Below are 27,773 nucleotides of genomic sequence, written 5' to 3' on the forward strand. Positions count from 1 at the left end.
TCCGGTTAGGGTGTGGTTACTGCCCGTCAGTTGATGAAAGATGCAGTTTAGTACTACTCACATGCAGTCATTTGTTGATACCATTGGAGTGCTTGGCCTGCTAGATCACATACCACTCTCATCCAGCAGACACACGTTCAAGTCTCCACATAGTATAATATTCATTGGCTCACCTGCACACAGGATTTTGTCAACCACCTCTGTTACTGATTTGACAAAGTTTAACTTTTTACACATGTTCACCCTCCAGTATACATTAATTAGTATAAAAATCTTTCTCTGGTTCAGTGGCTTATTCAAGATTTATAATCTGGATATAAGAGCTTGGATTTTCCCAACTCAAAACTGTAAAAACAGCATCCACTTTTATGAGCGTTAGTAGACCCGAGTAAGGTTTGCCCAAAATGCCCTTTCCTGCTGGATTTAGATCAGGCTCATAGCCATCACAAGCAGGTGTTGATCGGAGCCAGGTTTCCTGCATACATATGATATCATACTGTCCCTATTCCTGAGGTTTTTCTTTGAACAATGGTTTAAATCCATGCACATTCCATAAGCCAATACCAGCTCTAGTTCCTCCTCAATTGCCTCAATCTATTTGGGATTTTTAGAGACCAGCACCCCTGCGAGCCACTCCCAATTCGGTTTCACACAGCCCTTTGTTTGATCCCCATTAATTTTAGGGCCAGATTTCCTGCATTCTCGGTTATCGACTGTAAATTTTAATTTGTGCAGGTGATCTTGGCATTCCCCTCTTTGATGTTCTAGGTGGTTACTAATGATCTTTATAACCCTCTAGTTTCTTATAGGGTTTTTTTTCCTGAGGGAGACTAATTTCTTTTTTGCAGAGTGGTTAGGGGAGGTTTCCTTCGTTTTTGTCTCTTCTCCCTCATTCGGATCACTCAGATCATAGCCCATTGGCCATAGCTTCGCAGTTGCCAATATGAGCTGAATTCTGATTTCCGAGGATGCCAGATGAAGAATCACTGAGTCCATCTGTTTTTCGGTAGCAAATTCCACCACCTTTATATCATCCGAAATAATGTTCCAAAGAGCAAATACACAGTGGAATAACTTCATCACATTATGACGGTTCAGGATGAAAGAGCCGGGCCCATCAAGAATCCCTTCCAAATGGAAGTAAACCTCTGACAGAGTCCACCCGCCCTTTCCAGAGGTTTGTTGTAGCCTTCTTTTAGCTTTCTGGTCATACTGGAGTTTCTGGGGACAACTTTTTTCCCCCACCGTTGCTGGTTTCAACTTCTTTCTTTGTATATTTGTCCACTTCACTTCCTGATCATGTAGAGCCTTTTGTATTTTTCTTTTCTCGTCCAAGGTCTTTTATGCCTTCTCTGAGGATTCTGGCCAAATAAACATGTTTTTAAAGCTCAAAACATGCTGGGCCTTGTGTGTTTGTCTAACTTTGGACTTCTTACTAGGGCACCTTGAGCTTCTTTTTGGGTAACCTTAGAAGTCTCTAAAGGAAGCTTCTCTTTAGATATGATACTCGACGGCAATGGCCCTTCTTTTTGATCAGCCTTCGAGGCCTCGAGTGGTGGCTTCCCTTTAAATATGGAGAATATATTAGAATCCTTTCCAGGACCACTTAAAATTGGAGGATCCAGGTCTATTGGGGGTTCAGACTGGAAGAAGCACACACCTTAAGATCTTTTACTCGGTCTGAGTTTCCCTTCTTGGGAGACCACCTTGTTGTCTCTTTCCATTTATACCTCATCCACTTACAATCCTCCAAGAGGGCTTCCATTAGGAGGGATTTATCACAGGACTCTCTTCTGTCCATGTCGCATAAGCGATTTTGACATTGCAGCGATGTTTCCACCTCTTTGTTCAGGCGTTCTTCAACCTTGGAGGCCATTATTTCCATAGGAATCATTTTGGCTTGGAACATAGCTGTCAAATTTCCTTGGTCCTGTAACGAGCCATGGATGGATGCATACAGCTTGGTGAAAGGTATTAGGGATATTGAAATGGCAGACATGATCACTCGCTGCAGCTCCCCTGGATCCATCCCCTGCTGGCCATTCTGGTTATCCCTGCTTGAGTAATCACTGCTAGAATTACAGGAATTTATTATTGCATTATTGCGGCGACCACTTTTTCCGTGGGAGACAATTGTGAGTTCTCGTCAAATACTGAGTTCGGGGACGGGCATAGGGTATTTTTTTCTGCATGTGAAGTAGGCATATCATTCCCGCTGTTAGAGCTGTTAGCTCAGACCATTTTCTTCACAGGGTCAGTGCCCCAGCCTCTTTGCTCATTAATTGATAGATCCAACTCTAGTGCTGTGAGTCTGTCCTGGATCGATGCCAGGATTTTGCTTTTGTGTGTGGTGATTCTGACTGTCAAATCTGTCATGAGAGTTGTGCAGCCAATTCAGAGATTTTGAGAAGACTAAATGGTGCGGTCTCTGAGTCAATCAAAATAGGAAGTTTTCTTATTTCAATAGGGTCCTCCAAGTTATTACCTATAACCATCGACCCTCTATGAGAGGCCGTTTCTGAAGGCTCCCCCCGCCCCAACTCATTATGCGCTTCTATTCCCGAAGAAATCGTTTCATAAGCATATTGGACAAGTTCCTGAGTGCCTCCAACAAATTTGGGACAAAAGGGCTCTCCATCCGGGGGACCCTCGGGCTAAACTCAGTTAATCTCCTTTATAGGTGCCTTGTGGGGTTGTTTGATACTAGTCTTAGGGTGCAGCTGATTTTTTTCCACAGTGTATTCTTCCAAACTTCCTGGCTGGGGGAGCACCTGTCCCTAAACAGTCTGTGGGTAAATCCACCATGGGAAGAGTTGTGTCCCCACAGTTTGATGGCATCATTTGAGGCCCATTTGTCGCTGTTTGCTTCATCTGGAGCCGGGTCCTAGTTCTGGTTTGGTTATCGCCTAGCAGCGTCAGGACTGGGCTTTTAATCAGCGGCATCTATATGGGGTCAAGTAGATCCTTTGGTGACTCACTGGCTCAAATATGCTCACTCCCAATAATTCCCAGCGCTCACATTAGTTAAGTGTAGGGCGATATTGAAGTAACAGAGAGACCTGCGGGGCCCCGAACACCAAACACCTTGCCCATAACTTTTTAAAGTGACGCCTCCAGGCGAAGTTTGATGGGCTGACAGACGAAACAGGAAAGCGTGTCAATTTTCTTTACCACGCCATGCAGGGCATGCTTTTCACAGCAACCGTGGTAAAAAATGATGTCAGTTTCCTTCTTTTGACCAAGTTCACTAGGAAATGCAGCCAGTAGCAAAGTAACGTAGTCCTCCACACCAAACACTTTGCCAGGACTTATCTTAGGTTCCTGGAGAAAGCGGTCCTTTGCTATACCTGGAGTCATGTGGTATATCGAAGTTGGCATCTCACCACATACTTATCTTTTTAAAAGCGTTATTTTTAGTGTAGCACATTGTGGCTTGTTCTAGTTTAAACAGTGCTGATCCCCTTGTGAACTTTATTCTGACAACAAAAAGCTTTTTTTTTTTTATTCTGGTCTATTTATGTCTCTATTCTCGGAATAAACCGCTGGACTCGGATGCCACTCACGCATAACACATCTAGACAGCCCGGGGTCACTGCGGTCACTCATTGCACACCGAGGTCCATTGCAAGCAGTATTCCGCCGCTATAGGGTCTCGTGCTTTCCTTCCAGGGAGGAACGCGCCATTGCTCTCAAGGGGAAGCAAGCCCCATCACACGAGGGACATCTCGAGGTAGCAGGAAAGAAATCGCACACACCCCTATTCATGTTGCCCCAATCGCAGCGCTGCCCTCAGGCCAGTCCATACATCTGGCCCAAAATGTGTCCTCGGATAGCACAGATGTAACGCTCTCAACATCGACCAATAGTGAGGGAGATACGTCTGAGCAAAAAGGTCTTTTATAGAGACTGATAGGGCTGGTGCAGTGTCAATCTTGCGTCACAAAGCCTGGCACGTGACTGAGTCTGCCCAAATCCCACATCATCAGAAGAGGCATCTGCTTATTGGAAAGTCTCTCTGTTACACCATAAGCCAGTCCATGTCCTTTTTCCAACCTCCTCGTCTCCCCAACAGGAAGTTCCTCCGATCGGCTTCTTAAGAGGGGCATATCGCTTTGCTTGCCTTATAACTGACTTTACCCCAGCCTGCATTACCTGTTAATTAAAATGTCAAGTTTGCCCCTAGGTCTTCCCATTAGGAACAAACCGTGCTCCCCTCTCACTGCTCCTCGCCTGCCCTTCTCACCAACACATGCAACCAAGAATGCTTATTGCCCTTCACTTTTACAATCTGAACTCTGCCTTTACATCACTGAGTTGTTGCATTGAATTCAAATGAGAAGGCAAATTATTAATCTTAAAAACCAATAGCAACACGTGTTCAGCAAAAGCTGAATAGCTTTTTTTGCAGCCAGAATTGGCAGAATGTCTGCTCAATGCACACCTTGGGAACACCCTTCATTGAAAGACGCAAGTGTGTAATATGGCATTTTCTCCCCTGGATGATACACGACAATGTGTGACTGCAGCTTGCCCCATGGCCTTCAAGGAATGTTCCATGCCACTGCTCCCCTCTCAATACAGAGACACCTGGAGCTCCAGCAGAAAAACCTACAAAAGATGAAAGCATTAAGCAGCAGCTGACCTGGGATCTAATTAGGTCTGTCAGGAGAGAAAATGTGTCCAAGAGACATTTAAAAGCAATGTTCAAGATGACTCACGCTGCGTAGAAATATCGCATTATTTTGGGAGATAGTGGCAACTCCAACAGGCTCAGGTCGGGGCCCAGCCTATTGCTGAGTTCAGAGCAAAGCCCCTCTGAGAGCGCAGCGCAGGACAGTCGGGAATCCCGAGCGAAAGCGGCCGCCCAAAGAGGCGGAAACAGCCGGCGACAAAAGGATCATGAAATCAGAAAGTGGAATTCGAACCAAAGAAATCGTGTACTCTCCAAATTGAAGTGATTATCACATCGCGCGTGCTAGCCGATGTGGGGCCATTACACAGTCATCGGCATCACAGAAGGGATGGCACCGGGGCGATTAACACTTCATGTGCATGAACAACTCCGCCCCCACCCGACACACACTTTTACGTTTAGGAGATTAGTTGGATTTATCAACCCTTGCCCCCACTGAGGACAGTCCCCCTACTCATATCAAGATACTTAGAAGCACAAGAACATATAGTCTTGCCTGAAGTGTGGTTACGACACCCACCCGCACAGCAACAACCAACCACCAATTCATTGAAGAGCAGCAACTTTACAAGCTTCAGAAGACACACAGGTGTGTACAAGACAGACATGTCATTGCAGAGTTGAACTGGAAAGCAATTGTAAAGGGGCACTTAAAGGAAGTGCATATGTAGAGCAAATCACACCTGCTGGAAGGCAATAGCGGCTCAAATGTTAGAGGCCCCCTGGCACCTTATGCGCTATTTGCAACGCGTGGCTTGACATTGGCATATATCACTTCTGCAAACATGCCCGCTGCATTTGGGAGGTGGTGGTGCAATCCTATTTTGTTGCATTCTGGGACTTGTGGACTTTTTGTTAGTAGTAGTTGTGGATTGTTCAATGATAAAACTAGGACTGTATGTCGAAGAATGCAAAGAAATAAGCAGGACTGGTCTAGCATCCCCCATATGAAATGGGGTAGGTTTGCATCTGTGACCACAAGGCCCGCCCAAGGGAGCCCGGAAGGCACTGAATAAGATGAGCCCAGCGCGGTTTGCCATCTGCATGAAATGCCAACATGCACCTGTTGTCGGGCATGAGAATGCACCTTGCTGGGAAGCTGAAGGGACAAGAAAGCGAGCATGGCTCGAGGGAGCCGGAGCGAAACCGAGATCTTCATTGGCAAATTATGATCCTGCCAAAGACCTCCCAGGAAAGTGTGAGACTGTAATGAACACCACCGGCCATGCTTTCATAACCAAAGCCACCGCCCCAGATGGCCTTAAAGAAAGTACTACAGGCGCCAGTAAGTTTCACATTGTGTATTGCAACTCACAACAGAAGGCGCTTCAAATGTTCTTTTCTTAACCTCTAGATCGTTTTGCATAGAACAAGCAAGTAGTTAAATGAGGAACACTGGCTGAAAAAGGGTTTGGGAAAGTGGTACAAAGGCCGCCCCCTCGTTCTGTCCCCACCAGTGGGATTACCTTCCTCACCCGGGCATCCGTAACCCCTGTTAGTGCTGCTGCTTGGTAACCCCTACTGTCTAGCCCCTGCCTTGTGCTAATGGTGTCCCCCTAAAAGCACACTGACTAGCTCCCTCCGGGACTACACTATTGTGGGTCAGTTCTAATAGGGTGGTTTGTATGTGTGCCATTCGGTCGTCCCGCCCTCTATTCCCTTACCACTCTCGTTCTCCTAGCTCTCTCCGATGTTACTGCCTTCCTTCCTACTACTCTACCTTCTCTGCATTTGTACGACTCTCCCTTTTCAAGACTAATACTACTCTTCCTGCACCTCCACTGCTCTGACTGCCACTACTCTCACTTCTCTGCAATTCCCTCCATTGACTTCCACACAACTAACACTCGCCTCCACCCTTTAATGTTGTTCCTCCATCCATTCTACAACTACCACTCCCTCTGCACTACAACTACTCTCTTCCCCCCCCCCCCAAACTCAGGGATAGCTACACTGCTCAGCCTTCCACTACACTGACTCACCCCTCCCCACATCTCTCCTACACCATTCTCCTCGCGCCCCATTGCTACTCCCCTCTCTACTAGCCTCACTCCCTCCTAACACGTACTCCCTCTCTCACCCTAACTACTAGTACCCCACCACCGTACTCCTAGCTCGAACACTAGCTCTCTACCTCTCTGTCTCCCCCTTCTGTACCGCCTCTCCCCAATTCCTAAACTACAATTCACTACAAACAATTGGTACCACACTCTCTCACTAACACACCAGCTTTGCCACCAACACTCCCACATTCCAATATTCCAACACTCCTCATGACCTCACCCGTACAACCCACAGCCTGCCTCTCCTGCTATGTGCTTTTATAGTGAAGGGCTGGTGTTCTATGCCTCCCTTCCCATCCCATTGGCTGCAACACTCACATGCCTCCCTGCAGCAAACAGAGCCTGCCTTTTCCTCAGGGGTTGGATCACACAGTTAAGAGGCCTTAAAAACCCTGTAAGCATCTCCTCCTTTTCTAGAAATGTTTTCCTGACAGTCTTTGATATTTCTCTATTGTTGTGCATGGCTGCCAATTCGTTTTCTGGTTGGTGGTGAGTTTCCTGTTTTCCTGTGGTGCTCGTTGCTATTGCGATGTTGTGCTGGCTCGCTGTCCATGAGAATTGCTGTAATCGGAGTCTTTTTTGTTGTTTGGTTCCGGTCCAGGTTTTCCTGGCTGCCGGCTGTTTTATCGTGAGAGATGAAGTCCTTAAATAGAAAAGAAAGAATGGTGTCCAGTAGCTTTAGTGGGAGGTTTTGGAAGACAAAGTGTTCTACCAGGTTTGGCATTTTCACTACATAGTGAATTTTCGGGGCTGGGACCTCCCCAAACCCCCCACTTCGCACACTTGGGCCTGGGATGTTTCTGACTTCTGGTTTAGCAAGCTGTGTGTCCCAGGTTGGGACGGGTCCCCTCACCCACCCCCGTTCGCAGCGTCATGATCCTAACCCTGTCACACTACCCTCTTTGTGCCAGTACTTTCACAAAGGTTTCCCCCAGCCAGCAAATGGGATACACTTAGAATTTCACATTAGAATTTCACAAATCATCAGAAGTTCATAGATGGGGTATGTATTTGTTATGGAATGGATATCCTAGTTTGGCCTATTAGGTAATGTTGTGAGACGTGTATCCTGCTCCAAAAAGTAACTATTTCATCGCTCTCTCATTGTCTTCGTCATTACTCAATGTGCGGACTGTCCTGCCTCAGTTTTCAAGACAATACTACAAAAGCATTGGCAAAGCCAATAGTTTTGGTTTTCGTAAATTGAAAAGCTTATGTATTGGGCCATTTGGAGAAAGAGCCACAGCCAAGGCAACACTATTTATTGTACATCTCCAAGTGGTCCGGGTGAACCTATTTAGGGCACATCTGTAGCCGGAGCGTCTCGGGATTAAATGTTTTAGCCAATGATGGGAAAAGTACTCTGCTGCCCACGCCGGCTAAATAAATAGACTGAAAGGAAGCCGAGGGTGGCTATCGGTCTCCTAGACACAATCACCCGATCTCGGAGGACGCAACACATCACATGATGGGGCTGTCCTGCACTGTCTTAGACAGTGACAGCAACGCAGAGATGGCACACGACACAGAACACAGTACCTGCACACGTGAACCATTGGACGACAGATGCCAAACGTAACTCTCCTGAGGAAATGCAAAGGACGGGCCTTCTTCTATGTCTGGCATTCTCTGAATATTTGCAGATGTGAGCATGGTAGGCGTGTTACTTTACATTTGTTCAAAGCGTGAATGAATGATTGAATGGCCGATCAAAGCTCTCTGAACCAAGTCCCGTTGCAGGGTCCTCCTGGTTATAGGAGGAAGTACACGTGGGACACGTGACACATGCATTGTATGTTTATATCATGATAGCAGGGTGGTTCACGTAGGTGTGTGTTTGAGTCGCTCAGAATCCATGCAACATCAATGGTGCCTTCCTTCAGCAAGCGCTTCATCCATGATGGTGGAATGATGCATGTGTCGTGCCAGGCACGGTTAATCATAACATTGTGTTACACTGCTTGCACTGTAGGTCATTTGCCCTAAAGATGTGTTTCCCCTTTGCATCACGTATATGTGTGGGTTCATGTTTCGGGGGCAATTTAATCAGTGGCAGTAATAGATTTCGGCCAGCAACATATTAAACAGGAATTCCACTGGCTTCCAGTGATGCAGAGAATTAGACACACAATCCTCTCTCTTACTTATAAATGCGAGAATCTGAGTGCACCCCATTATCTCACTAAGAGGTTATCACGGAAACAGTCTGGCAGAGTGTTGCGCTCCTCTGACACTCTCCAGCTTAACGTACCGCAATCCCGTTTATCAAAAATGTGGCGATTCCAACTTTGAATTCAATGCTCCACGTGAATGGAATGCCCTGTCTCTTGCTATCAAAACATCCCAATCACTGTCAATGTTTAAGAGAAATGTAAAAACCCTATTGTTTGACCTAGCTAATTGCTTGCCCTCACTTTCCTCTGTTTCTCAAACTCCTTCCTTCTCCTATCTCTCATCCTGTTTCTCCCGGTGCGCTCTGAGGCCCATGGGCATGCAGCGCCTTACTGAGAATGAAAACAAATAAATAAACAGCTGCTTTGTCATTATCATTGTTTCAGTGTTTTTGCGGCATACAAATGTGCGACCAGAAAAATCGAGAGTCACACAAAATCTCCACGCATTTCACGCATTTTCTTCGTATGCTTTTAATGGGGGAGGAGAATACAGAATTCTTCTTGCCTTTGTTCTGGGCGGGTGTCTAAGAATGGACTGAGTGATGTGGCCTACCGTACGGGTGTGTGAGGTGGCCACTGGCCACTTGCTGTCTTTGTGACCCCCAGAAGTGCCAAGTCCATGTGCTATCATCAGATAGGCTCTGTGTCTTAGATTCTGAAGTTGCTTCCTCCTAAACACTTGCACGGGCAAACACTGACTCCCCCTGGGGCCCGGGTGGTCAACTAAGGGTTATTTGGGCAGTCATTTTATGATCAGTTACTGCATTCCAGGTCTTTCAATCTTCAACAGCATGGCATGGGCATGGCCAGGTATGTTCCCGTGGGCTGACAGATCCAGGGTCTGACAACCAAATGGATGACACGCGTATAAGCTTGGTTATCGGGCCCCTCATTAACTGAAGTGCTCTTGTAACTGGGACACCACACCTGTTGCTAAGCTGCAGCATGCACAAAAGTGATTTTGCTCCATGGTAGGATTCAGGAAATTTGGTTAAATGTTAATTTCCCAAATGTGAACAGCATTTGTCCCATTGTTCATGAAGCAGTACGTCTTTTATTTAAGAACTTGTCACAATTCGCTCCCTTCGTTCCCGTTCCCACCAGTTGGGGGCATGATTCAGGGTTTCTTCCCTTCTGGACTTTCCTTCCGAACCTTATGCTACAGTGCTGTGGTGAATTGGGAGCGCTAAATCCTTATTTTCCATGCTACTTCCCTTCCAGACCCATTCCCGGTTTTTGGCAGCCAGCATGCTGCTTTAATCAAAAGATTATGCTTCCCAGAATTCCTGGCCCATTGCTTCATCTCCACCCATGCAGGACAAGGTTGGGTGGAGGATATGCACCACCTGTGGCTGGCAGGTGCAGCAAGCAGCATACCTGAGGTGTGTGCTTGTTAAGCAGCTTTAAAAGCCTCTGTTTGCTTCAGTCCAGCGCTAGTCACTAATGCAGTGTTCCTGTTTGTGACTGGTCCCTTGTTTCTGGTTATCAGCTTAGTGTCCTGTTCCTAGTTTCTATTTTCTTGTTCCTTTTCCCTGGATTTCAAATTTAATGTGCTCATTGGTGATTTCTGCTTCCTGGATTCCCTATCTGTCTTCCTCTGTTTTGCAGGCAGCACTTCCCAGTGCTTTCCTTTTTCTGTGCAGCCCAGTTTGCCTGTATTCTATATTTCTTTGACTTTGCCCTATTCTGCTGTGAAACCTTGATGCTTTAGTCTCTCCTTGTTTATAGATTTAGCGTTTTGCTATTTTTCCCTGTATGGGTAGGGGGAGGTTTTGCCTTTGTAATGTTGTTTTCTCTGCTCCTGTTCCTTTACTTTCTCTTGGAATATATTCTAGGTTTTCCTTTGCACTTCTGCATTTATTTCCTATTGATTATTAGGTGTGGTGTGCTGCTGTAGCTAGCTCCTGTGTGACTGCCTATGTTTTCCTTACTATTCTGTAATCACTAGTCCTACTTAGCCTTTGTTATGAGTCTTATGTATTAAGTTATCTTCCCATTGTTGTTGTAGCCTTTCTGGGTCCCTGTTTGATCAACAGGGTTCGTGGTCTTTGCTGGCATTTCAGGTGGTATTTCTCGTCCTCATGAGTATTGTCTTTAAGTTACCTTATAAATACCATCAAGGGTGTTGGCTCATATATCCTGTTGTTGCTTGCCCTGTATGTGGGCTTAGCACTGTCGGCACCTGTAACATCAATTGTGGGTAAGGAGCTTGTCGACTTTCTTTGTAATCATAAGGCGCTTCTAAGTGCTTACCCAACATCCCTTTTCATATATTTGTATTGTTATCACGTTCTACTTGCACATATTGGTTTTAGTGTACATGCGTCTTGGGTCCTGTCTACATGTTGTTTGACTCAAAGCTATTCACTGTGTGAGCTTGTGCATATGTCCTCGCCGGTAGTCGGTCAAAATCTCGAAACCAAAATATCGAATACAAAAAGACCGAAAAAAAAATATCGAAAAAAAAAATATCGAATTTTTTATTTATTTATTTATATATGTTTTTGGGGTCAGGTAAGTAAAAAAAAGGGGTAAAATAAAAAAAATGAAAAAAAAGGGGGGTTGGGGGGGGAACCCCCCCATTTAAAAAAAAAACACATTGAAAAAAAAATTCGATATTTTATTTTTCGGCCTTTTGTATTCGAGATTTTGGTTTTCGAGATTTTGGTTTTCGATATTATCACTATGAACCGTCCTCGCCATATTCACTGCCTTTGTCCTCTCAGGACACTGTGTTTTCTAAAAACCAGACTAAGATTGGTCTGAAATAAGAATACATAATGAGATGACGTTTCTATCTATGTAGGAGTGAACAGCATTATGAACAGTGGGTCACATGGCATTCACACTTGGGAAATGAAAATGCAACAGACTAAGCAAATATGTGAAAAGCTGATTTATGAGAACTCACTGAGTGAAGTAAGTAAGATAGGATGACATGTGGGTGTAATATTGGGGGTGCTTTTTCTGACACAAGACCATGTTCATGACTGAGGGCTTGTGTTTTGTTTGTTACAGATGTTTGGGTTGTTTAGTCGTCAATCTGCAAGGGCAACATTGATGTTGAAAAGCTTGTCTATCCTGACGAAGGCCTTTTGGTGCAGTAATGGGACATCATGTTGTTTTTCTACCCTTTTAAGTCCGAAACACAATGGGCCTCATTACGAGGTTGGAGGTAGTCATGGCGCTATTAGGGCCATGACTACCTCCAATACCGGTACCGAGTCTGCCCTCGTTCAATGGGGACTTACCGGTCTATTCCAACCTTTGCGGGACCGGTAAGTCCCCATTGAAAGCCATTCCCCATTCCTATTTCAGCCCCAATAGGGCTCACTGGGAAGGTGCTAATAACGGTACCGCAAATTGCAGTATCGTTATTAGCTCTGAAGTCCCTTAACGGGCCCCGTCCATAACACCTGGTAAAACCAGGTTAAGGAAGGGACACGCTAAGGGACCTCGGAATAGGGCGCAAAGGGATAACCGGCACCGATGTCCTTAACGGTGCCCGGTATTCCTTTGTGCCCACCTCGTAATGAGGCCAATGTGTCAACAGAACACATTTGGTATAAAAATGACATTTGGCGTTTATTATGGGTCACGCCGAATCCTAAAGGGAAAGATACAATTTGGTCCTGTTCTCTTACCCTTTCAGTTGATGTGTCAATGAGATACGTGTAGGAGCATCACAACTTTTCTGGATTAAAAGAACTCGCAACTGACCCAGGCTTGCGCAACTTTAGAGAAATTGTTGAGTTTTGAACAGTGTACATTGATGCAGATGTGCAGATGGCATGACAGTGTTCATGTATTAACCCCTTGAGCAATTTGGTTTTGATGAATCAATTATGTATATTAATGGGTCGATTCATGGAATTAATGTGTGCCGAAAATTCCCGCGCAGAGGTGCTAAAACGTGCGATTCGCAGTAAAAGTGTGAAAATCGCAGGGAAACCAGCGCACATCGATTCATGGAAGTCCGTGCGCGAGAAAAACATTGGATGTGCGCTGAAAAAGTGCGCCGCGCACGCCGGCGCACAGGTCATCCAACAGCGTGCACCACGGCCACTGCGAAATCGCACATAGCACGGCGCACATCACAAAAGTAGGCGGAACACGGGGCGTAACACTCGGAATGGGGAACAACGCGTGAAAATATGGGCATCACAGGGGAAGTACAGGAGGCAAGTGCGCGGAACGCCCACACGCTCGCCTACAACCCGTATTCATGGAATCGAATAGGGCAAACCAGCGCACGGTCAAAGACGCGCACATGGCCAAACAAGTACGCCACAAGAAAGCAGGCGGTAGCGTCCCTGCGCCTGAAATAAATGTGCGCCAAAATGTGCACCGACATAAAGGGCCTATATACAGCCATGTTGAATGGTCCATACAGTGGCCCTCTGGGACAAATGAGCTGCAAAGGGGTACAGACAAACAAGGACACCCGCTGTGTGAAAAATAGCATGTGCGTGTGTTTCGGGATGCACGGGAAGTTCCACACGCGATTGGCCTGGGTACGTGTACTTCGGGGTGCGCGGGAAGTTCCACACGCGATTGGCCTGGGTACGTGTGTTTCGGGATGCGTGGGAAGTTCCACACGCGATTGGCCTGGGTACGTGTGTTTCGGGATGCGCGGGAAGTTCCACACGCGATTGGCCTGGGTACGTGTACTTCTGGGTGCGCGGGAAGTTCCACACGCGATTTCAGCAGGGTATGTGTATTCCGAGGTGTGTGGGAAGTTTCACACGCGATTTCAGCAGGGTACGTGCATTTCATTGGTGCCGGGGAGTGCTACACGTGATTTGGCCGTGTGGGTCCTCCCAGGTGTTCCCTCTACACCCTCCACGGCCCCTGCAGGCAGCCCACACCACAGGGGACTACCCTGCACCCCTGCTCATGTCCCACAGGCAACCCATCCACCATGGCCATGCCCCCCACCCAACCCACATGTCACCTTGCGCTACTGATCACCAACACCTCTCCCAGCACCCCCACCCCCAGCACTGTGGGGCACCCCCCACCAGGACCCCACTCATGTCCAACACATGTCTCCCAGCACCCCCACCCCCCAGCACTGTGGGGCACCCTCCACCAGGCCCCCACTCATGTCTCCCACCACCCCCACCCCCCATCACTGTGGTGCACCCTCCATCAGGCCTCCACTCATGTACAACTCATGTCTCCCATCACCCCCCACCCCCAGCAGTGCAGAGCACCCTCCACCAGGCCCCCACACATGTCTCCCATCACCCCCACCCCCCAGCATCCAGGGGCACCCTCCACCAGGCCCCCACTCATGTCTCCCACCACCCAAACCCCCCAGCAGTGCAGGACACCCTCCACCAGGCCCCCCCCTCATGTCTAACTCATGTCTCCCTGCACCCCACCCCCCTGCATCCAGGGGCAGCCTCCACCAGGCCCCCACTCATGTCTCCCTGCACCCCCACCTCCCAGCAGTGCAGGGGCACCCTCCACCAGGCCCCCATTCATGTCTACCACCACCCCCACCCCCCAGCAGTGCAGGGGCACCCTCCACCAGGTCCCCACTCATGTCCAACTCATGTCCCCCATCACCCCCACCCCCCAGCATCCAGGGGCACCCTCCACCAGGCCCCCACTCATGTCTCCCAGCACCCCCACCCCCAGCAGTACAGGGGCACCCTCCACCAGGCCCCCACTCATGTCTCCCACCACCCCCACCCCCCATCACTGTGGTGCACCCTCCACCAGGCCCCCACTCATGTCTCCCAGCACCCCCACCCCCTAGCAGTGCAGGGGCACCCTCCACCAGGCCCCCCCTCATGTCTAACTCATGTCTCCCTGCACCCCCACCCCCCTGCAGTGCAGGGGCACCCTCCACCAGGCCCCCACTCATGTCTCCCTGCACCCCCACCTCCCAGCAGTGCAGGGGCACCCTCCACCAGGCCCCCAATCATGTCTCCCAGCACCCCCACCCCCCAGCAGTGCAGGGGCACCCTCCTCCAGGCCCCCACTCATGTCCGACTCATGTCTCCCATCACCCCCAGCAGTGCAGGGGCAGCCTCCAACAGGCCCCCACTCATGTCTCCCACCACCCCCACCCCCCATCACTGTGGTGCACCCTCCACCAGGCCCCCACTCATGTCTCCCACCACCCCACCCCCCAGCAGTGCAGGGGCACCCTCCACCAGGCCCCCACTCATGTCTCCCACCACCCCCACCCCCCATCACTGTGGTGCACCCTCCACCAGGCCCCCACTCATGTCCAACTCATGTCTCCCATCACCCCCACCCCCCAGCAGTGCAGGGCACCCTCCACCAGGCCCCCACACATGTCTCCCATCACCCCCACCCCCCAGCATCCAGGGGCACCCTCCACCAGGCCCCCACTCATGTCTCCCACCACCCCCACCCCCCAGCAGTGCAGGGGCACCCTCCACCATGCCCCCACTCATGTCCAACTCATGTCCCCCATCACCCCCACCCCCCAGCATCCAGGGGCACCCTCCACCAGGCCCCCACTCATGTCTCCCACCACCCCCACCCCCCAGCAGTGCAGGGGCACCCTCCACCAGGCCCCCACTCATGACCAACTCATGTCTCCCATCACCCCCACCCCCAGCAGTGCAGGGGCACCCTCCACCAGGCCCCCACTCATGTCCAACTCATGTCTCCCATCACCCCCACCCCCAGCAGTGCAGGGGCAGCCTCCACCAGGCCCCCACTCATGTCTCCCAGCACCCCCACACCCCATCACTGTGGTGCACCCTCCACCAGGCCCCCACTCATGTCTCCCAGCACCCCCACCCCCCAGCAGTGCAGGGGCACCCTCCACCAGGCCCCCACTCATGTCTCCCACCACCCCCACCCCCCAGCAGTGAGGAGGCAGCCTCCAGCAGGCCCCCACTCATGTCCAACTCATGTCTCCCATCACCCCCACCCCCCAGCAGTGCAGGGCACCCTCCACCAGGCCCCCACTCATGTTTCCCATCACCCCCACCCCCCAGCATCCAGGGGCAGCCTCCACCAGGCCCCCACTCATGTCCAACTCATGTCTCCCATCACCCCACCCCCAGCATCCAGGGGCACCCTCCACCAGGCCCCCACTCATGTCTCCCACCACCCCCACCCCCTAGCAGTGCAGGGGCACCCTCCACCAGGCCCCCACTCATGTCTCCCAGCACCCCACCCCCCAGCAGTGCAGGGGCACCCTCCACCAGGCCCCCACTCATGTCCACCTCATGTCCCCCATCACCCCCACCCCCCAGCATCCAGGGGCACCCTCCACCAGGCCCCCACTCATGTCTACCACCACCCCCTCCCCCGAGCAGTGCAGGGGCACCCTCCACCAGGCCCCCACTCATGTCTCCCAGCACCCCCGCCAACCCCCCAGCAGTGCAGGGGCACCCTCCACCAGGCCCCCACTCATGTCCCCCAGCCAACATGTCACCACAATGTAGATCCCTGGCCCTTATGGTCAGCCTCCAAATGCCAAACACCCACCTGAGTATTTCATCCACCCACTTAGAAATGGCAAAAACATGATAGAACCCCAATTGCAAGTTTGGAAATGAACACATGTCCCTCACGTACACCCAATTGGTGTCAGTGAATGTCAAAACCCATATCATGATATGCATGAAACCAATGAGATGATACTACACATTAAAGTTTGAAGAAAAAATATGTATTAAAAGCAACATAAATTGAATCAAAAATAAACAAACAATAATGGAAATTTAAAAAAAATAAAAACAGCAGGTCCGTGAAATAATGCAAAAGCACAAATCATAATGCAAAGGAAAGGTGTCCAAAGTCACAGTCCACAAAAGTAAATCCAATGGAAAATTAAAATCGAAAACCATTGCTCCATGGGGAAATCATAAAATAATTGAAAATCAAAAAGTCAGCTATATACAGATAAACAATCCAGGGTCCATGATCCCAACCGAAGAAATGAAACCTATCTAATAACACTACCTAAAAAAAAAAAAACTATATACAAAAATGTGGCCCATTGTCCAAAAGGTCCAAAAAAAATGCAAAACCAAAGGAAACCTAACACTAACTACAGAACTATTTACAAGGGCAGCGGGCTAGTCAGACGGCTCACTTCGGGATGTTCCGGGCCAGGGCATCACCGAACTCCTGCTCAATGTCCGGGAGGCGGTCCTCCTCCATGGCCCCGAGGGTCCGCAGGGCCGTCCACATGTTCACCCCAAACTCCCTGCGGATTGCCTCGAGGCACTCGACCCGCCTCAGGGCCCTCCACATGGAGTTCTCCGCCCTGACCATCGTGAGCCGTGCCTCTTCCGCCCGCTGCCGCTCCGCATCTATGGCGTGGCCCAACCGCTGCCACACGGAAGACACTTCCCGTCCTGGGTCCTCCTGCCCTCCGGCTGATGCCTGCCCCTCCGATGTCAAAGGCCCCGAGCCATCATGGCTCCCACCACGTTGCTGCTGCTGCTGCTGCGCCTCTGCCCGTGCACTGCCTCCTGCTGCCTGCACATCCTCCGCTGGCTGGGGTGCAGTCGTTGATGTGGCCACCCCTGCTGGACGTCCGACTCCCGACTGTGGCAGGGATGCCTCCTCCACCAGCCTGGCCCCACCGTCAGAGGCAGCTCCACAGGGCACCCAGGTGACTGATGGGTGGGAAGATGGCACGGAGGACGACTGGCGCATAGGGGGTTCAGTTGAGGAGGGGGTCGTAGCAAGCCCCATCAAACGGAGGAATCAGGCCTGGGTGACCTGTCCCAGTAGGCCGATGCGGTCAACGAGCCATTCGAGATGACGTGCAGTCTCCTCATGAAAAGACTGCAGGTCACCTCGCATGGCCCGTTGACGCAACGCCACACCAGTCAGGACAGGCTCAACCCGGACCCGGATAGCCACGTCTGCAGGCAGAGGAAGGCCAGTTGTCGTGAGCTCATCCCCTGCCTGAAAACGGGTTTGGACGTAGGCATCCCTGCTGGTGCAAGATCATGCAGTGACAGGATCAGGGACAGGATTGCACACAGGCACCTCCGCGGCGACCTGTGCTGCCTCCTGTCCCTGGTCCTGCACTGCACCACTATCACCAGTGGAATCCCCACCTGCAGACCCCGTCTCTGTTGCTTGCACGGCCTCCTCCTCCACCAAACCCCCCACCAACCTGGATGACTCCGTGCCATCTTCCCCCGTTGGGCCCTGTGAGGTCCCAGCTGCCCCTTCTGCTGCCGAGGAGTCCAACTCCGACCTCCGCCTCTTGGACCTCCCCACGGCAGCTGCAGCCTGGGACGCGGCACCGGTCTCCTCACTCCCCGACGAGATCACAACCTGGGAGGGGAGCCGCGCCTTGCGTCTCCGGCTGGCGGTGCGATCCCTGCCGCTGTGCTCCACAGCACCTTCTCCGCCCTCTTCATCAGTTGACGCTGCAGACAGGGAGAAATAAAACACAGGCATCAGGTCACTGTACAATGGACACATACACACATGACAGTTGCACATGAGTGGCATTGGCAAACCTCAGACATGGCATCCCAATCGCCAACACACATGTCATTTCAACTTGCACACATGAGCCACACCACAGCCACATCGCAACTGCCAGCACCATCCATACACATATAACAGCATGAGCAGACAAAGGTGAGCCAGACATCACATGCAACACAGGGAGTGCACTACACATGCATGCACACCACCACACTTGCATGCATGTGTACACCTCAGCCAACTGTTGCAGTGTTCAGATGGGCATCCATGTCACATCTGCCAATCAGGCTTCCACATCCTGCTGTCACATGCATCCATGTTGCATCACTGTTGCACCCTTGTCAAATACACACACATGCACACAGTGCTGATACATGCAGCAGAAAACTACATACATGCGTGACATCACGAACATGCCTACTTACATACACATTCATCCAAACATGTGTGCCCACACAACTGCATTTGGCATGCAAGCCTAACCAAAAAAGCACCATCCATGTCTCACACATGACAGCCCTCGCATGTGTTAGTCTCACGGCCCTGTACACCCCCACCCATACTCAGCCCCATACAAATAGATGTGCAACCGGCACACTACTGGCACATCACCACACGCACAGCTTACAATCGTGATGCATGTACACTTACCGCTCGACTCCAGACGGGTCTGCCTCTCAAGGACCTGGACGTGGAGCGCTGGGGATATGCGTTCCAGGAGCCTCATCTGATCTTCCGACAAGTGGCCCCGGCGCCCCTTAGCATCCGCTGCCTTCAAGAAGCGCCGGGCCTTGTTCAGGGTCCTGGACCTGAAGTCCTCCCAGCACTTCTTGACATGTTGGAAGTCGCGGACTGCCACCCCCTCCGCGTTGATGGCAGTCACGATGTCCGTCCGAGTCCGTCCTTCCTTGTCGGCGCGCACACTTCCAAAGAGGGCATCATACTGCCCCAGGACTTGCTCCACCAGGACACCAACTTCCCTGGCACTGAAGCTGGTGCCCCTCTGCCTCTCTGGCTGGGGGTTGTCAGTGGTGCTAGATGTTGCAGTGCCCGACATGACAACCCCAGAGGCAGGAGTGGGTAGGCAACTGGGTCCTGGGGCTGGGCTGTGGAGCGATGGAATCCCAGTCGGGAGTCTTTGGTTCCAGCAGGGGTGGTCACAGCAACAGCACCCCTGGCTGATGTGCAGGCAGCAAATGGCAGGGCACATGGGCAGCAGGCAGTCAGGCAGCAGCAGATGGCAGGTGGGAGCGTGCTCGGGGCTCTGGGGGGCAGTAATTCGGCCTTCTGGGCAGGAGTGTGGTCTTCCGTGTGCTTACGCATGGCCAGCTTGATACGGAGTGATTTTGCACGTGAAAATCCTGCATGTTTGCGTGTAAATCGAGGAAAGGCCCTTAGCGCGTATGCACGTCAGCACGCATATGCGATTTCATTGGACCAAAGGCCCTTAGCGCATAAGCGCGTCTGTGACGTGACGCGCGCGGGTGTTTCCCCTCATAACACGTGATGACAGAGCACCTGCCTGTGTATGGATGGTGCTGGCAGTTGCAATGTGGCTGTGGTATGGCTCATGTGTGCAAGTTGAAATGACATGTGTGTTGGCGATTGTGATGCCATGTCTGAGGTTTGCCAATGCCACTCATGTGCAACTGTCATGTGTGTATGTGTCCATTGTACAGTGCCCTGATGCCTGTGTTTTATTTCTCCCTGTCTGCAGCGTCAACTGATGAAGAGGGCGGAGAAGGTGCTGTGGAGCACAGCGGCGGGGATCGCACAGCCAGCCGGAGACGCAAGGCCCGGCTCCCCTCCCAGGTTGTGATCTCGTCAGGGAGTGAGGAGTCCGGTGCCGCGTCCCAGGCCGCAGCTGCTGGGGGGAGGTCCAAGAGGCGGAGGTCGGAGTTGGACTCCTCGGCAGCAGAAGGGGCAGCTGGGACCCCACAGGGCCCAATGGGGGAAGATGGCACAGAGTCATCCAGGTTGGTGGGGGGTTTGGTGGAGGAAGAGGCCGTGCAAGCAACAGAGACGAGGTCTGGAGGTGGGGATTCCACTGGTGCTAGTGGTGCAGTGCAGGACCAGGGACAGGAGGCAGCATTGGTCGCCGCGGAGGTACCTGTGTGCAATCCTGTCCCTGATCCTGTCACTGCATCATCTTGCACCAGCAGGGATGCCTACGTCCAGATCCATTTTCAGGCAGGGGATGAGCTCACGACAACTGGCCTTTCTCTGCCTGCGGACGTGGCTATCCGGGTCCGGGTTGAGCCTGTCCTGACTGGTGTGGCGTTGCGTCAATGGGCCATGCGGGGTGACCTGCAGTCTTTTCATGAGGAGACTGCACGTCATCTCGAATGGCTCGTTGACCGCGTCGGCCTACTGGGACAGGTCACCCAGGCCGGATTCCTCCGTTTGATGGGGCTTGCTACGACCCCCTCCTCAACTGAACCCCCTATGCGCCAGTCGTCCTCGGTGCCATCTTCCCACCCATCAGTCACCTGGGTGCCCTGTGGAGCTGCCTCTGACGGTGTGGCCAGGCTGGTGGAGGAGGCATCCCTGCCACAGTCGGGAGTCAGACGTCCAGCAGGGGTGGCCACATAACAACTGCACCCCAGCCAGCGTAGGATGTGCAGGCAGCAGGAGGCAGTGCACGGGCAGAGGCGCAGCAGCAACGTGGTGGGAGCGATGATGGCTCGGGGCCTTCGATATCGGAGGGGCAGGCATCGGCCGGAGGGCAGGAGGACCCAGGACGGGAAGTGTCTTCCGTGTGGCAGCGGTTGAGCCACGCCATAGATGCGGAGCGGCAGCGGGCGGAAGAGGCACGACTCACGATGGTCAGGGCGGAGAACTCCATGCGGAGGGCCATGAGGCGGGCCGAGTGCCTCAAGGCAATCCGCAGGGAGTTTGGGGTGAACATGTGGACGGCCCTGCGGACCCTCGGGGCCATGGAGGAGGACCGCCTCCGGGACATTGAGCAGGAGTTCGATGATGCCCTGGCCCGGAACATCCCGAAGTGAGCCGTCGGACTAGCCCGCTGCCCTTGTAAATAGTTCTGTAGTTAGTGTTATGTTTCCTTTGGTTTTGCATTTTTTTGGCATTTTTTTTGGACCTTTTGGACAATGGGCCACATTTTTGTATATAGTTTTTTTTTTTTTAGGTAGTGTTATTAGGTTTCATTTCTTCGGTTGGGATCATGGACCCTGGATTGTTTATCTGTATATAGTTGACTTTTGGATTTTCAATTTTTTTTATGATTTCCCCATGGAGCAATGGTTTTCGATTTTCATTTTCCATTGGATTTACTTTTGTGGACTGTGACTTTGGACACCTTTCCTTTGCATTATGATTTGTGGTTTTGCATTATTTCACGGACCTGCTGTTTTTTTTTTTAATTTCCATTATTGTTTGTTTATTTTTGATTCAATTCATGTTGCTTTTAATACATATTTATTTCTTCAAACTTCAATGTGTGGTATCATCTCATTGGTTTCATGCATATCATGATATGGGTTTTGACATTGGGTGTATGTGAGGGACATGTGTTCATTTCCAAACTTGCAATTGGGGTTCTATCATGTTTTTGCCATTTATAAGTGGGTGGATGCAATACTCAGGTGGGTGTTTGGCATTTGGAGGCTGACCATAAGGGCCAGGGATCTACATTGTGGTGACATGTTGGCTGGGGGACATGAGTGGGGGCCTGGTGGAGGGTGCCCCTGCACTGCTGGGGATTGGGGGTGATGGTAGACATGAGTGGGGGCCTGGTGGAGGCTGCCCCTGCACTCCTGGGGGGTGGGGTTGATGGTAGACATGAGTGGGGGACTGGTGGAGGGTGCCCCTGGATGCTGGGGGGGTGGGGGTGGTGGGAGACATGAGTGGGGGCCTGGTGGAGGGTGCCCCTGGATGTTGGGGGGTGGGGGTGTTGGGAGACATGAGTGGGGGCCTGGTGGAGGCTGCCCCTGCACTGCTGGGGGGTGGGGGTGCAGGGGGACATGAGTGGGGGCCTGTTGGAGGCTGCCCCTGCACTGCTGGGGGGTGGGGGTGATGGGGGACATGAGTGGGGGCCTGGTGGAGGCTGCCCCTGCACTGCTGGGGGTGCAGGGAGACATGAGTTGGACATGAGTGGGGGCCTGGTGGAGGGTGCCCCTGGTGGCTGGGGGTGGGGGTGGTGGTAGACATGAGTGGGGGCCTGGTGGAGGCTGCCCCTGCACTGGTGGGGGGTGGGGTGATGGGGGACATGAGTGGGGGCCTGGTGGAGGCTGCCCCTGCACTGCTGGGGTGTGGGGGTGATGGTAGACATGAGTGGGGGCCTGGTGGAGGCTGCCCCTGCACTGCTGGGGATGGGGGTGGTGGTAGACATGAGTGGGGGCCTGGTGGAGGGTGCCCCTGGTGGCTGGGGGGTGGGGGTGGTGGTAGACATGAGTGGGGGCCTGGTGGAGGGTGCCCCTGGATGCGGGGGGGTGGGGGTGGTGGGAGACATGAGTGGGGGCCTGGTGGAGGCTGCCCCTGCCCTGCTGGGGGGTGGGGGTGCAGGGGGATATGAGTGGGGGCCTGGTGGAGGCTGCCCCTGCACTGCTGGGGGGTGTGGGTGATGGGAGACATGAGTGGGGGCCTGGTGGAGGCTGCCCCTGCACGGCTGGGGGGTGGGGGTGATGGTAGACATGAGTGGGGGCCTGGTGGAGGGTGCCCCTGGATGCTGGGGGGTGGGGGTGGTGGGAGACATGAGTGGGGGCCTGGTCGAGGGTGCCCCTGCACTGCTGGGGCTGGGGGTGGGGGTGATGGTAGACATGAGTGGGGCCCTGGTGGAGGGTGCCCCTGGATGCTGGGGGGTGGGGGTGGTGGGAGACATGAGTGGGGGCCTGATGGAGGCTGCCCCTGCACGGGTGGGGGTGAAGGTAGACATGTGTGGGGGCCTGGTGGAGGCTGCCCCTGCACTGCTGGGGGGTGGGGGTGGTGGTAGACATGAGTGGGGGCCTGGTGGAGGCTGCCCCTGGATGCTGGGGGGTGGGGGTGCAGGGGGACATGAGTGGGGGCCTGGTGGAGGGTACCCCTGGTGGCTGGGGGTGGGGGGTGGTGGTAGACATGAGTGGGGGCCTGGTGGAGGGTGCCCCTGGATGCTGGGGGGTGGTGGTAGACATGAGTGGGGGCCCGGTGGAGGGTGCCCCTGGATGCTGGGGGGTGGGGGTGCAGGGAGACATGAGTTGGACATGAGTGGAGGCCTGGTGGAGGGTTGCCCCTGCACTGCTGGGGGGTGGGGGTGATGGTAGACATGAGTGGGGGCCTGGTGGAGGCTGCCCCTGCACTGCTGGGGGGTGGGGGTGGTGGGAGACATGAGTGGGGGCCTTGTGGAGGGTGCCCCTGGTGGCTGGGGGGTGGGGGTGGTGGTAGACATGAGTGGGGGCCTGGTGGAGGGTGCCCCTGGATGCTGGGGGGTGGGGTTGGTGGTAGACATGTGTGGGGGCCTGGTGGAGGTTGCCCCTGCACTGCTGGGGGGTGGGGGTGATGGTAGACATGAGTGGGGGCCTGGTGGAGGGTGCCCCTGCACTGCTGGGGGTGGGGGTGGTGGGAGACATGGGTGGGGGCCTGGTGGAGGGTGCCCCTGCACTGCTGGGGGGTGGGGGTGGTGGGAGGCATGAGTGGGGGCCTGGTGGAGGGTGCCCCTGGATGCTGGGGGTGGGGGTGCAGGGGGACATGAGTGGGGGCCTGGTGGAGGGTGCCCCTGCACTGCTGGGGGGTGGGGGTGATGGTAGACATGAGTGGGGGCCCGGTGGAGGCTGCCCCTGCACTGCTGGGGGGTGGGGGTGGTGGGAGACATGAGTGGGGGCCTGGTGGAGGGTGCCCCTGGATGCTGGGGGGTGGGGGTGGTGGTAGACATGAGTGGGGGCCTGGAGGAGGCTGCCCCTGCACTGCTGGACGGTGGGGGTGATGGTAGACATGAGTGGGGGCCTGTTGGAGGCTGCCCCTGGATGCTGGGGGTGGGGGTGGTGGGAGACATGAGTGGGGGCCTGGTGGAGGCTGCCCCTGCACTGCTGGGGGGTGGGGGTGATGGGAGACATGAGTGGGGGCCTGGTGGAGGGTGCCCCTGGTGGCTGGTGGGTGGGGGTGGTGATAGACATGAGTGGGGGCCTGGTGGAGGCTGCCCCTGCACTGCTGGGGGGTGAGGGTGCAGGGGGACATGAGTGGGGGCCTGTTGGAGGCTGCCCCTGCACTGCTGGGGGGTGGGGTGATGGGAGACATGAGTGGGGGCCTGGTGGAGGCTGCCCCTGCACTGCTGGGGGATGGGGGTGCAGGGAGACATGAGTGGGGGCCTGTTGGAGGGTGCCCCTGGTGGCTGGGGGGTGGGGGTGGTGGTAGACATGAGTGGGGGCCTGGTGGAGGCTGCCCCTGCACTGGTGGGGGTGGGGGTGATGGTATACATGAGTGGGAGCCTGGTGGAGGCTGCCCCTGCACTTCTGGGGGGTGGGGGTGATGGTAGACATGAGTGAGGGCCTGGTGGAGGCTGTCCCTGCACTTCTGGGGGGGGTGATAGGGGACATGAGTGGGGGCCTGATGGAGACTGCCCCTGCACTGCTGGACCGTGGGGGTGATGGTAGACATGAGTGGGGGCCTGGTGGAGGCTGCCCCTGCACTGCCGGGGGGTGGGGGTGATGGTAGACATGAGTGGGGGCCTGGTGGGGGCTGTCCCTGCACTGCTGGGGGGTGGTGGTAGACATGAGTGGGGGCCTGGTGGAGGCTGCCCCTGCACTGCTAGGGGGTGGGGGTGATGGGAGACATGAGTGGGGGCCTGGTGGTGGCTGCCCCCGGATGCTGGGGGTGGTGGGAGACATGAGTGGGGGCCTGGTGGTGGCTGCCCCTGCACTGCTGGGGGGTGGGGGCGATAGGAGACATGAGTGGGGGCCTGGTGGGGGCTGCCCCTGCACTGCTGGGGGGTGGGGTGATGGGAGACATGAGTGGGGGCCTGGTGGAGGGTGCCCTTGGATGCTGGGGGGTGGGGGTGCAGGGAGACATGAGTTGGACATGAGTGGGGGCCTGGTGGATGCTGCCCCTGCACTGCTGGAGGGTGGGGGTGGTGGGAGACATGAGTGGGGGCCTTGTGGAGGGTGCCCCTGGATGCTGGGGGGTGGGGGTGGGGGTGCAAGGGGACATGAGTGGGGGCCTGGTGGAGGCTGCCCCTGCACTGCTGGGGGGTGGGGGTGATAGGGGACATGAGTGGGGGCCTGGTGGAGGCTGCCCCTGCACCGCTGGGGGGTGGGGGTGATGGGAGACATGAGTGGGGGCCTGGTGGAGGGTGCCCCTGGTGGCTGGGGGGTGGGGGTGGTGGTAGACATGAGTGGGGGCCTGGTGGAGGGTGCTCCTGGTGGCTGGGTGGTGGGGGTGGTGGTAGACATGAGTGGGGGCCTGGTGGAGGCTGCACCTGCACTGCTGGGGGGTGGGGGTGATAGGAGACATGAGTGGGGGCCTGGTGGAGGCTGCCCCTGCACTGCTGGGGGTGGGGGTGATGGTAGACATGAGTGGGGGCCTGGTGGAGGCTGCCCCTGCACTGCTGGGGGGTGGGTATGATGGTAGACATGAGTGGGGGCCTGGTGGAGGCTGCCCATGCACTGCTGGGGGGTGGGGGTGGTGGGAGACATGAGTGGGGCCTGGTGGAGGGTGCCCCTGGGGGGTGGGGGTGGTGGTAGACATGAGTGGGGGCCTGGTGAAGGGTGCCCCTGGTGGCTGGAGGTGCAGGGGGACATGCGTTGGTGGGCAGTAGTGCAAGGTGACATGTGGGTTGGCTGGGGGGCATGGCCATGGTGGATGGGGTGCCTGCGGGACATGTGCAGGGTAGGCCCCTGTGGTGTGGGCCACCTGCAGGGGCCATGGAGGGTGTAGAGGGAACACCTGGGAGGACCCACACTTGCAATTCACATGTGGTGCTCCCTGCGCACCCCTGGAATACACGTACCCTGATGGAATCGCGTGTGATACTTCCTGCGCACCTCTGAAATACACGTACCCTGCTGCTTTTGCGTGTGATACTTCCCGCGCACCCCTGGAATACACGTACCCTGCTGTTTTTGCATGTGATACTTCCCGCGCACCCCTGGAATACACGTGCCCTGATGGAATCACGTTTGTTACTTCCCACGCACCCCTGATGTACACGTAACCAGGACAATCGCGTGTGGAACTTCCCGCGAACCACTGAAATACACGTTCCCCGCTTGGCGTTTGCTGTTTGGCAGCCCTGTGAACTGGTCCAGGGTTAGCGCAGCCCTTTGCGATGATTTGGGGATTTGGAAGGCTTTTCCTTGCGTGAGGGCGTTCTTGGGGGCGTAACTGGCGCTGCTGCAGGGTCGCTGCGCCACAGCTGGTTTCGGAGGCTAAAATCCATGAATACGCTGTGCGATGAAAAGGATTTTTTCACACGCGGCTGGCGCAGTGTATCGCACGGGGACACTGTGCGCCAGCCGCGTGTGCCATTTTTGTGCGAAATTCTATGAATTACCCTGATATTTTGTTTACATTGTGATTACCGAATTGTCATCTTAAGGTTTCACTAATTTTAAAAACACAAAACACCTTTTTAGTCTATTTTTGTATTGAATAAATAGTGTACAAATCCTGTGAATGGTCAAGACCCCTTGTTTTTTGTGAGTGGTGTCTAATTGTCGAAGTCAATGAAGTATTATGCTCCTCTTGGCCACTTATTGAAATGCCAGGTAACAAAGTCTGGTAACTGGATAACCAAGGTTCTATATGGCAGCGTGCCAATAAACCGAGCACAAGGCCAGCAAGGAATTGAAGTTAACCGTAACATAGACAGATTAAGTGCGCTCCCCCTTCTACCTCTGTGCTTCTGATCCCCACTCTACACTCACTCCCCTACAATGTTCCCTTCCCTTAGAAACAACTTGTATATTTGCGCTTTATAAAACGCCAATAAAATACAAAATCCTTGCACAATTGTAGGCACTAGCCTGATTTGGTGTCTGAAAAAAACCATCCATTCTGCTGGCACCTGTGTAACCCCACGAACCTCGTACTCTGTTCTATTTCTCTCCTCTGCAACCAAGCAACCTATACACCTTTCTTGAAACAGCGCCGCAATGCCTAAACGCTGCTATGTGGGCTATGCAAACGTTAAAAATAAAAAAATACACATAAAATGAGCCAGCAGAGAAAGAAGACTCAGTAGGGATCCTGACCTTCCCTTTGTGCCTTTGTCGAGTATTGAATGCGATGCATGACTTGCTGATGTCATGATAGAATTAGTCGGAAATTGAAAATAAAATATACAAAATATCTTCATAGGATTTATACCCAGAATAGTCTAAATTAATGTTTGGACAACCCTCTGGTATCCTCAATTAATGGACAGGTTCAAGGGCACACACATTAGGTGTGCAATGTGTACTG

This window comes from Ambystoma mexicanum, chromosome 1q (genome assembly GCF_040938575.1).
Source record: "Ambystoma mexicanum isolate Mex_15411 chromosome 1q, UKY_AmexF1_1, whole genome shotgun sequence".
In the NCBI taxonomy this organism is placed as follows: Eukaryota; Metazoa; Chordata; class Amphibia; order Caudata; family Ambystomatidae; genus Ambystoma; species Ambystoma mexicanum.